Source organism: Antechinus flavipes, chromosome 2, assembly GCF_016432865.1.
Source record: "Antechinus flavipes isolate AdamAnt ecotype Samford, QLD, Australia chromosome 2, AdamAnt_v2, whole genome shotgun sequence".
Lineage (NCBI taxonomy): Eukaryota > Metazoa > Chordata > Mammalia > Dasyuromorphia > Dasyuridae > Antechinus > Antechinus flavipes.
The window spans coordinates 36,724,337-36,735,447 of NC_067399.1; the positions used below are offsets into that span (position 1 = coordinate 36,724,337).

Genomic DNA, 11,111 nt, shown 5'->3' on the forward strand with positions numbered 1-11,111 from the left:
AACTCCTCTTTCACTCTTTGTCTAGGGTCCCCTCTGTACTGAGTTTGCACAACCCCCACTCCCTTACAAACCACCATAAATACTTGTACTTTTGCCCACAATAAACGAGACTTGATCAGAAAGCCTGTCTTGTCTCCATTCTCCGCGTCTCTTGTCCCACCCTTTCTCTTCTTTCTTCTCGGGGCCTACACACTCTGTCCAGCAGGCCTGGACAATTCTCCAATAGGCCAAGTAGTCAAAGGATATGAACCAAGAATTCTCCAAAGAAGAATTTCAAAGTATTCATAACCATATTTGGTGTTAAATGACTTAGGTCCAAGTTCTAACTCAATTATCACTTGTATGACCTTGAGCAAATCACATAACACAGTTTTCACATCAATCCACAGGTATTTATTAAATACTTATTATATGCCCAACAACATGCTAAGTGTTGGGGCATCCAAGACAAAAGGGAAAGTACTTTTGTTCAATGAGGGAGATATAATATACATCTATAAGTGTTGGAATCTTTACGAATTGCTAACTCATCAGAGTTAATGTTTTGTCCTTTCCTTGACTTGTTCATCTCCTTGGAGCATCTGGTAATGCCCCAGAGCCATATTTTGCATTCAGCTGAGCAAGGATGGCAGCTTGAACAGCAGGGTCTCTGGAATTGGAGACAAGAGTTGGTTTGCACTGCCTCCTAGTGAAGGGGTCCATCTGTTGATTTTTCATGTTGTGACTTTCAGCCGCAAGGGCTTTCTCAGACTTGACAATGTTCCATTCCCGATTTCGTTGGTTGATGTAACTGATGACAGAAATAGTCTTTGTTCGTTGCCGATCTAGGGCCTCTGCCCTTTCCTCCAACTCATTCAGTTGATGTTGGATTTGTTTAGCCTTGTCTTGGTCTCCCAAATCTTCTGCCATGGCCTTCTCCTCCAGAAGCTGCATTTTTTTCATGGCATAGTTGGGTGGAGCTTTTCTGAATCTCTCTTTCTCTTTTACAATCTGGTCAATATCCCGATCATTGAATTTATAATTCAAAGCTTCTTTAATGGATACTTCCTTCCTGCTGATTTCATCCAAGGTAGGGAGCTGCATGCCAGCAGAAAACATCGCTTCTTTCCATTTCATAAATTCACTTTCTGTGAACTCTTGGTTTGAGACAAATTCCAAGCAGAATACTCGCTGGGCATTGCCATGCCTCAAGTGCAATCCTTTATTTGTCCTAGTGCCACCCAACTGATAAACCTTGGCTGTTTCCACCACACCAGTGATCTCAGCAACCCGATAGACAGGTTTACCGTTGTGGTTCCCGATGCCAATTCGTACAAAACATCCTGTGACTGTCTTAGCAAAGAAAGGCATGTGACACCACCGTTCCAGCTTGTGCCGAGATAACCGCACTCGGTTCAACTCTCCAGGCAGAGAAACTGGCTGTGATTTTGGAGGAACCTTTTCCTTTTCCTCCTCTTCATCAGATGATGTCATCCTAGATGAACAATCTCTCTTCTCACTGAACTTCTCATCCTCCTCTTTCTCTTCATTGTCAGAGTAAACTCCACTTGTTTTTAGTGGCTGTTTTTTGGCAAGCAGCTCAGCTGTTCTAGTCTTCCGTTTTTCTCTCTCTGCTTTCAGTTCTTCCATGGCCTGAGATTTTTTGTCTAGTTTTTCATCCCGCTTGCAACGCCGCTGCTTATTATGGGACATGACCTGGGACTCTTGAATTTGTGTAAGTTTTTTCTTTTCTTGTTCTTGTTTTTTCTTTTTTTCTCTCTTTTTCTTTCTTCTTGGCTGATTTTAATTTCTTCTTAATTTCAAACCTTCTCTTCAGCACCTCTCTCTTTTCTATCCTGTTAAACAGTTCCTGTTCCCTCTCCTTCTCTGTCATTTGTTCTAAACGGGCCCTATCTTCTTCATCTCCCATGAGGTCTTCTCCATAGCCATCATGGAATTCCTCATCCTCAGAAGAAGAATCTGAATCTGAGCTGGAGGAGGAACTGTTACTGTCCGAGTCAAATACTTCAACTTCTTCAGGGGCTGAACTCTCAGCTGAGCTGTCTTTGTCAGAGCTAGCTGAGGAAGCAGCTTTTTTTGTCTGTTTTTTCATGGTTCCCTTCTTCTCTATCTTCCCACTTTTTCTTTTTTTCTTATTTTTTGAGCCTCCAGCTGTCCACTTATCATCACTGTCTGATGTTTCAGAGTCCAAAGAAGCTGCAGGCTGATTAGCAGGTTGCTCCTTCTCCTCAGAGTCACTACGTTTCCGTTTGGCTAGAGGCAAGAGCTCCTGATCCATGTTCTCATCACTACCGCTGTCCTCCATGTACCAGTTGATCACAGCACGGCTTTTCCGCTTGTTGACCATGATGGCACCCCAGCTCCTGTGCTGGACACCGCCGCCCGGACTTCCCTCTTGCCCGCCAGCCATTGCAACCGCCACAAATGTTGTCTCTTTTTCTTTATAATATAATAGTTCTCTCTGCGAAAGAGCAGGTTTCTCAGGGGGTTTTCTGGAGGCAGCCTTAGTTGCAGTTGAAAGTAACAATCACTCCAAAATGAATCCAGGTGATAAAAGTTCAGTTCTTTTATTGCCTCCTATATAGCCTGATTAGCTTAGAGGCCTCTCTCTCTGCTCGGTTCCAAGAGCTCCCTCCGAATGTCTCCAAATCCGGAGGTTTGTCCTTCAGCCTCTGCCTCCAGCCAGCACAAAGATGGAATGAATGTCTTGTCTCCTTCACTTGGGGCTGGGCAGCTTTCTGGCGAGTCTTTCAGACCAGCTTGGTCTCAGTGGGGGAAGTGCAGGAGCCCGGCCACCACAGTGGCAAGAGATTAAGATGAATCTGTGCCTCTGAAAGAGGGCTTCTCCTCAACTGAGCTGATGCTCCCTTCTCAATCTTCCGCTGAACTCTCAACTCGGAGCTCCTCTCTCCATGTAATTCAAATGAATTCTCCCCACTGGGCCTCTGCTTTCTTCTTATATACCAGAGAGGGAGGTGTTAACTCACAGAGTTACCAAGTTTACTTTGTGAATCGCCCAGACTTGTCACCTCCAAGGAGTAAAGGTGTGAACACAAGCATTGTACTAATTAGTTCTACTTAGTACCTTGCCTCAGGTTCTGGCCCAAAACATCAACTCTGATGAGTTAGCAGTTTGTAAAGATTCCAACATATAAGTATATCCATAACAAATGCAACATGGACACAAGGGGAGCTAAGAAGAGACTGAATTAGCACATAGAGAGATTAGAAAAGGCTTTATGTAGAAAATGCATTTGAGCTAAGTCACCAAGGAAACAAGAGATTCTAAGAGGTGTAGATGAAAAGGAAGTATATTTCAGAGATTGGGACAGCCAAAGCCAAATAGATTTTGACTGGGTGCTTAATTCTGTGAAGTTTCAGACTGCTCTGGGTCAACAGGGAAAGAGAGAGGGAGTAAAAGAGGTGTCTATATAATCCTAAACTACAGAACACTACTCAGCATTTTACCTCAACTTTATCTTTTCATTCAATATGTACAATGGACTCCAGACAGTAAAATATATGCTTAAAACTGAAATTTTCCTCAAAGTTCAAATTTTTATAAAAACAATTCACCAAAGTCTTGGCTATTTTCATCTAAGTTGTTTTAGGAGATTTAAATTCATTTGTGATCACATTCACTACCAGATTAGATACAAAATCTCCCAGGAATCATGTTGAAATTTGTCCTAGAGCAAAATAATTCCCTATTTCTCATCCCTTAGCTTTTTCTCATTAAATTTTGGAAACAAAAACAGAAGCAATTCGAAGTGATAGGAGTCTGGGGGTGAGGAATCAAGGGGAGATACTTACTCAGCATGCTTATTCATTTTCTCATTTTTTACGAATGCCATGAAGGCACAATTGACAATAACAGTGCATATGATGAACATGCTGAATAATGTGAACAATACTGTTAAGGAAGACATGAGATAACATGTAAAGAAGGATAAACAGGAACACAGTCAGCTCAGCTCCCTTTAGTTCTTGCTCCTTTGTTCCCATGCAAGTTCTTCCTGGAAGCTCATGCGCTGTAAGGCACGGCTTAGGATAAGGAAGGTGTCAAGTCAGCCTGTCTGAGCTGACACTGCTTCGGTAAACACCTGTTCCCAATACATTTGGGGCTTGGACACAGGATCCAAACTCTGTCTAAGGATCTCAACTGTAATCGGGGTAAAAAGAGGAAAGTGGGAACCAGAGCTCATACACATACACAAATATGTGGTACAAGGAAAAGGAAGGAAGGAAGGGAAGAAGGAAGAAAAGAAGGGAGGGAGAGGGAAGGCAGTAGGGAAGAAGGAAGGAAGGGAGAGAAAGAGGGAGGGAGGGAGGGAGAAAAGGGTCCAAGATTAAGCTAATACCATAAGAGTGTGGTGCTTCCTTGTACTAATGAGAACTGTCTAATGAAATACTGAAAGTACATTCATTACTCTCTAAATCTTATACCCCAGGGCAAAGCTTTGATTAGTCTATCCTAATTTTAGTTTAGTTATTTGGCTAGCCCCTTGTTCTGAGTACCATGTCCATCTTGCTGGCATCCTACAAATGTCAGCCTGTAACATTCACCATGTGGTTAGCCATTCCTCATGTCTCACATGGTGTCACTGTTGGGGCCCTGTCTAAAGGCAAAGTCAATTCCACTAATTTTTCCCATTGTAGTGTTCCCACTCCCTTATCCTCCTTATTCCCACAATCACTCTCCTGCCCATCTGATGGAATCTTTACAAACTGCTAACTCATTAGAGTTGATAGATTATTGAGCTGATCTTACAAGGAGATGTTTTGGGCCAGAACCTGAAACAAGGTACTAAGTAGAACTAATTGATACAATGCTTGTGTTTGCACCTTTACTCATTAGAGTTGACAAGTCTGGGAGACTCACAAAGTAAACTTGGTAACTCTGTGAATTAACACCTCCCTTGAAGCTCTTAGGGCCAGAGAGCACTATGGGAGAAACCTAAATCCCTCTCTCTCGCATCCCACAATTCCTCAAAGGGGCCAGTCAGGTGAGTTTTCAGAGGAAGAAGCTACGAGTGGAGAGTTCAGCTGAAGATTGAGAAGGCTCTCTCAGAGGCAAGACAGATTCAACTGTGCTGGCTCTGGAGGCTGAAGAAAACAGAGGCAGAAGCAAAGGACAAAGCAGCAAGAGCTCTATAATCTATCAACTCTAATGAGTTAGCAGTTTGTAAAGATTCCAACACTCATCTATCTGAGAACTGCACTTCCTCCCCTGGAATAATGAAAGCCCCCGTCTGCCTGTGTTCTCTTCTCTCATGCTTTCCACTAGCTTGATCCTCCTTCTCTTCATCAAACTCTGTCTCTCCTTGGAATAAAAGAATTGAATTTCTAAAAAGCAAAAAATAATACTCTTCCTAAATCCAAAAAATTTCAGTGACCTCCAACAATCCTCCGGAAAAAATAAGGAGGATCCCATGGGCTAAAATTCTATAGAAAAAGTCAACCTAGAATGAACTTTTAAATATATAAGAGAAATAAATCTGATAAAGAAAAATGAATAAAGCCTAATGTAGGTGCATGGGGAACTGATTAATTAACTTCATCTTCTAAAAGATGGGCATGGAAGGTGGAAACAAAGACAGAGAACATGGGACAAATATATGTCATGTGGACATGGCAGGATCTGTAAGAATAGTGTTAGAACTGCTAATGTCCAGAATGATCTAAGAAAAGAAGGTCATTTTTCTTTAACTATATCAGTGAAGAAAAAATCAAGGAAAGGATGGGACTCTCTGTTGAGATGGACAGGACAAGGACAACTATCAGAAAAAAAGCAGAGCTTCTCCATATTATTAATTTTTATTTTCTAAGCCAAAGAGAAAGATTATTGGAAGGGAAAAGACAGGGGAAAATAGCTAGGCAACTGATAGCCTAGAGCAGAGGCCACTCAAAATTCCCAGGTCCTCCCAGAATCCGATTACAATGTCACTGGGAATGGTTAACGAAATAAATCAAAATGCAATGGTAATTTGTGGTTTTCGAAATCAATATGCAGCTGCAGGGATCTGTTTCTCTTTGAGTTTGACACCACTGCTCTGTCCCACAGTTTGGGGAGTGGCCCCAAGCTTACTTGACTTCATTTACAACTACTCTCCAGACTTCTTCAAAGCTGTCTCCTCCTCACCAACTGCCAAGGATTCCCTCTGCTCTCTGTTGTCTTCCTCCAGGAGAAAATCAGCTCTTTTAGGGAGAGATTGTCTTGTTTGTTTATATTGCTTAGCTCACTGTCTAGCACATGGTAAGAGCTTTTTTCATCTTCTCCCTCCACTCCTTTTCTCCCTCTTCTCCCTCTTCTCCCTACTCCTTCCCTCCCTTTCTCTTTCTCTCACTCCCCCCTCTCTTCTTCCCTCTCTCCTTCTCTGTAAAAAAAAAATAATAATAACAACAACACCTAGATAAAAGATTATAGTTGTAAAGTTCAATTTTTAACCCAACTATAAGATTTTGTATTTGTAGAGTGTAAGATTTTATATTTATATTTATCTCATGATGTTTAGCTCAACATTCTGAATTGTCATGACCTTTTTGGACTGTGATAATTAACGCATGCCTTAGTGATGGCCCATAATTTTGCCTCATCTGCGAATTTTCTAAGTATATCATCAATGCCTTTATCCAAGCTGCTGATCAGATGTTAACTAGCGCAGTGCTAAGGACAGATCCTTGGGATATTTCAGCAGAGCCCTCTTTGCAAGCTGATATCAAATCATTATTGGGAGCTAGCCAATCAATCAATTTTGATTCCACCAGAATAAAATATCATCTTGTTCACATCTCTTCCTCAAAAAAAAAAAAAAAAAGCTTAAGAGTCTTTGTCAAACACTTCAATGCAATTTATGTAAACTATATCTATAGCATTTCCCTGACTTAAAGCAATCTACTACTATTGTCACAAAAAAAAGGAAATAACATTAATTGGATGTGATTTGTTTTTGATGAAGGTATATGGAATTTTGGTGATACCTTCTTTTCTAGATCTTCCATAACCATTGCCTTTAAAATTTGACCTATTTTATTTTGTGAAAATCAGAAACATTTGCCCTTTTGCCTATCCATGCTAAATCTACCATTTGGTTCAGGTTTTCAAAGATCACAATGGGAGCTTAGAAAATCCAGCTCTTTCAGTGACCAAGGACTATTTTGGTCAACTCTGGTGACTTAGAATTCATTGGGCTTAACTAAATGCTTTCTTAGTCTCTCCTTTCTTTCCTGGAGGTTCAACTCATTTCTCATTTGTGTTCTGTAATATAGGGATAACAATATCACCTCCCTTACTGGATGTTGGAAGAATCAAAATGGAGACAATATATCTAAATTGCCATATAAATGCTACCTATGATCATAGTATCGATGACATTTTTTCCAATGCAAAAATCATTCTCTTTGATAAGGAAAGCAGGAACAAAATAAAACCTGAATAAATATGCCTTTTCTATGTTAAGTGTTAGCAGTGTCTCACCTCCAGCAGTGATCCCAATATCTCATTGATTACTCCTACTTTCCTCAATATAGCTCCAAGAAAAAGAAACAAAAACAAACAGGACATTTTGTTGTCCTTACACAAAGAAAGCAGATGTGAGACTTCTGATCAACCCTGATGAAGCTAATAACAATATTGTAGAAAGTTGTTTTGAGATGTTTTTTAAAGCCCACCTGGATATGAGTACAAGGCTACCATGATGTAACTTCTACAAGGCTACCATGATGTAACTTCTACAAGGCTACCATGATGTAACTTCTACAAGGCTACCATGATGTAACTTCCCGACCTCCGGCTCTATGTTATACGCCATCACATGACTTATTTGACTGAAAATTCATACTTTGCACGTGGATTCTCGATCACCCCCTCCTCTGGAGTTCCTAATGATGGCACATGGCCACCCAGTTAGAACACCAGGGGTGATGTCTGACTAGTAATGGAGGCAAAGAGAGAAATGTTAATGAAAGGATATGAATGAACTGAGACATAAATGGCCAGTCTCCTGACGGCATTAAAAGGCCCAAGAATGAATAAGGCAGGTTTGGCACTGAAGCGGTAGATTGTCCTCTTTTTGTTCAACACCATGAATGTCTGAAAGACACAAACAATAGGGATTATCAGTAAGGATGAAGTGATAAAGAAAATTAAAGAAAGCATCAAAAACCTTCTTAGCACTAGATAGTGAGAATACACGATTAATATGGAAACCGAGATTGGGCACAATTTCATTTCTTGACCATCCAACCTAAAGATGTGATTCCAAGAAAGCATCAGCTTTCGTGTGAAGAGTAATCACTCTTTGATCAGTCTTTTGAATCACAGAGCAGGAAATCAGCTTGAGAGATCACATGTTCCAGCTCCAAATTCTAAACAGAACTACCCTAAAACTGTCCACATATCCTGTTCTTGAAGTTTTTAAGGGAAGTAGTTTCAAGATCTCCCTCAACACCCTGCACCAAATGCTAACTACTGCTAAGAGCACATATCCTTTTCAGTCTAATCTAAATACTTTTGGTAACCATCTATTTCTACACTGAAAAAGGGTAAGGATATTAATTTATGCTATTATTAGTAATATTTCCTTCAATAACTCACTATGTCCAAAAGAGAAACTCATTATCTTCTCTCCAAAATCATTCCTTCTGATTACATAAAATTTAAAAAGTTTGCCAGTCAAAAATTAGAAAAGGAGGAAACTGGTGGCAGGGAGAGGGACTCTGTAATTTCACTGCTAATGATAATTACATCACATATATAATATTATGCCATATAATATATATCATTATATATTATCTCAAATATATAGGAATTGAGCCAAATTTGCAAGATTAAGAGCCCTTCACCAAATGATAAATGATCAAAATCTGGATGCAAAATGAAATGACAGAACAAGAGAACCATTTTCACCATAATAACATAATTGGAAAACTAATCAATTATGAGACTTAGTAATTCTGACCAATACAATGAACCTCCACAATTCCAAAGAATTCATGGTAAAAAAAAAATGCTGCTGTCCACCTCTAGATAGAGAACCGATGGACTCATAATACAAACTGAAGCATTTTTTTTTGGTCTTTTTTCTTTTAAAAAAAATTTTGACTGATGTAGAAATATTATTTGCATGATTTCATATGTATAGTGGTTATTCCATTTCTTGCCTTTTCAATGAGTGGAGAGGGGAATAAATTAAAGAAAAGAATTTGGAATTGTCAACTGATTCAGCACCTGAAATTGATCTAGTTTGATTAGAAGAAATGGCTTTAATGACGAGAAATTATCATCACTTTTTCGTGTACTGGGAGAACTAAAGGACCTCTCCCTCCAACCTGCATTGAAATCTCCAACATGTGACAACTCCCCTCCATCCTCTGTGAGCTCCTGGGGAGCGGGGACCAGCTTACTGTTGCCCTTGTATCTCCAGTTCTTAGCACAAGGCTTGGCCCCTAACAAATGCCTAATCTGTATTTTTTCATTGATTAATTTATTCATTGGTTAAATAGACTGTGTAAGAAACTAAGCTTTAGAGGGGCCCCTCTACACCAAGAGAAACTCCTTTTCTTCCTCATTGACCCCAATTTGGAGACCATCTCTGGGAACTTTGGAATTTGTATGAATTCCCATTCAAATAGAGTAGCCACTGGATCCTTTAAGAAGAATGGAAAGGCAGCTATTGGGCAGCTCAGTGCATACAGACCAGTCCTAGTGACAAGAAGACCTGCGTTCAAATATGACATCAGACTTTTAGTGGATGTGGGACACTGAGCATGTCCCTTAACTCTGATGCCCCCTTTGCCTGAAAAAAGCCCAATGACTCCCATGCTATAATTTGATACAGCAGTGAAAGGAAATGTCTCTTCCCTGGACCATCATGGTTCCCCCACCCTCCCCAGAGACACCTAGAGGCTCTATCCTTGTCTGGATCCACCAGGGCCAGCCCAGCTTCTCTCCATCCCGGCTCCTTCCCTCAGGGGTCACTGAGGCATGGTCACGGCTGTGCTGGGCAGCTGTCCCCCATTGCTCCTTCCCATCACTGTGTCCTGTCTCTGCCCTCCCCTGCACACAGCCAGTCCCTGCCCTCAGCTCATAGGAAATAAGTCACTGTGCCACAGATGGGCCCTGAGCTCGGGCTGCAGCCCTTCTGCCCTCCACAGCCTGCGGGTGGTATTTTCTCTTCTGCTCCAGAATCAGACCTTTTGCACTGCTGGGTATTGGGAAGAATAGTGAGGCTACATTGACAGATAAGACAGTTGGAGGTAGCTTATAGGAGATCCATTGTTAAAGGATAAATGACTTGGCAACAAGTGGGCTATCTACTATGAGTGTGAGAGGAAAATCAACGTTCACCATCCAGTTGGGATTCTGGGAGATTGTAAGAACAGAAAGTAATAGGAAAGCTTGGAACAGCGAGGGGCAATGGAAGGGGAGAAAATAGGTGTATTCTCATGCAGGAGTGTGCTAGTCCAGTGAAATTACCATCCTATAACTACATGGAAAATAAAATCAAAACAAGGAATTAGCCTCTTTCTCTGAGGTCTGTAAAATCTTCCCTTGAGGCAGGGCAGAAAATCTGTATCCTAACTCAGGAGAAAAGACTCAGTTATATCTTTCATCCACAGTACTTAAAACTTCTCTATTCCATTAAAGGTTAGTTTTGTTCCCTGCATGATTAAATTTAAGATTGGCAGAATAAGATATTCCTGATTTTAATATTATTGCATTCTGGAACATTGTTTTTCCAAGATCTTCTCTGGAGTTTACTAGATGCTGCTAGTCTTTTGTGATATCGAGTCATTCCTTGTGCCTTAAAATGCCTCTTTCTAGGGTTTTGCCACATTTTTTTTCTTTTTTTTTAACTAAAGGTTTTTTTTTTAATTTAACTAAAGGCTCTGCTGTTTTTCTTACAGTTTTTTCATCTCTTGTAAATTTTTTACCTCCAAAAAGAAAGCTATGAAGCCAGAATTAAGCGTCTCAGTCTTATGATTTGCAATTTAATTCTCTTTTCACCGAAACTAGCCACATTTTTGCTTCTCTATCCTCCTTTATTCCTCTATTATTAGCCTAGATTTCCACCCAAAAAAACACCCTGAGAAGAGGGGGCACACTCCAA

General features: G+C 40.5%; 1 pseudogene; it reads right to left on the reverse strand.

Moving 5' to 3' along the window:
* Positions 1 to 529: 529 nt before the first annotated feature.
* LOC127547531 (RNA polymerase-associated protein RTF1 homolog) lies at positions 530 to 2,849 on the reverse strand (annotated as a pseudogene).
* Between the last annotated feature and the right edge of the window lie 8,262 nt (positions 2,850 to 11,111).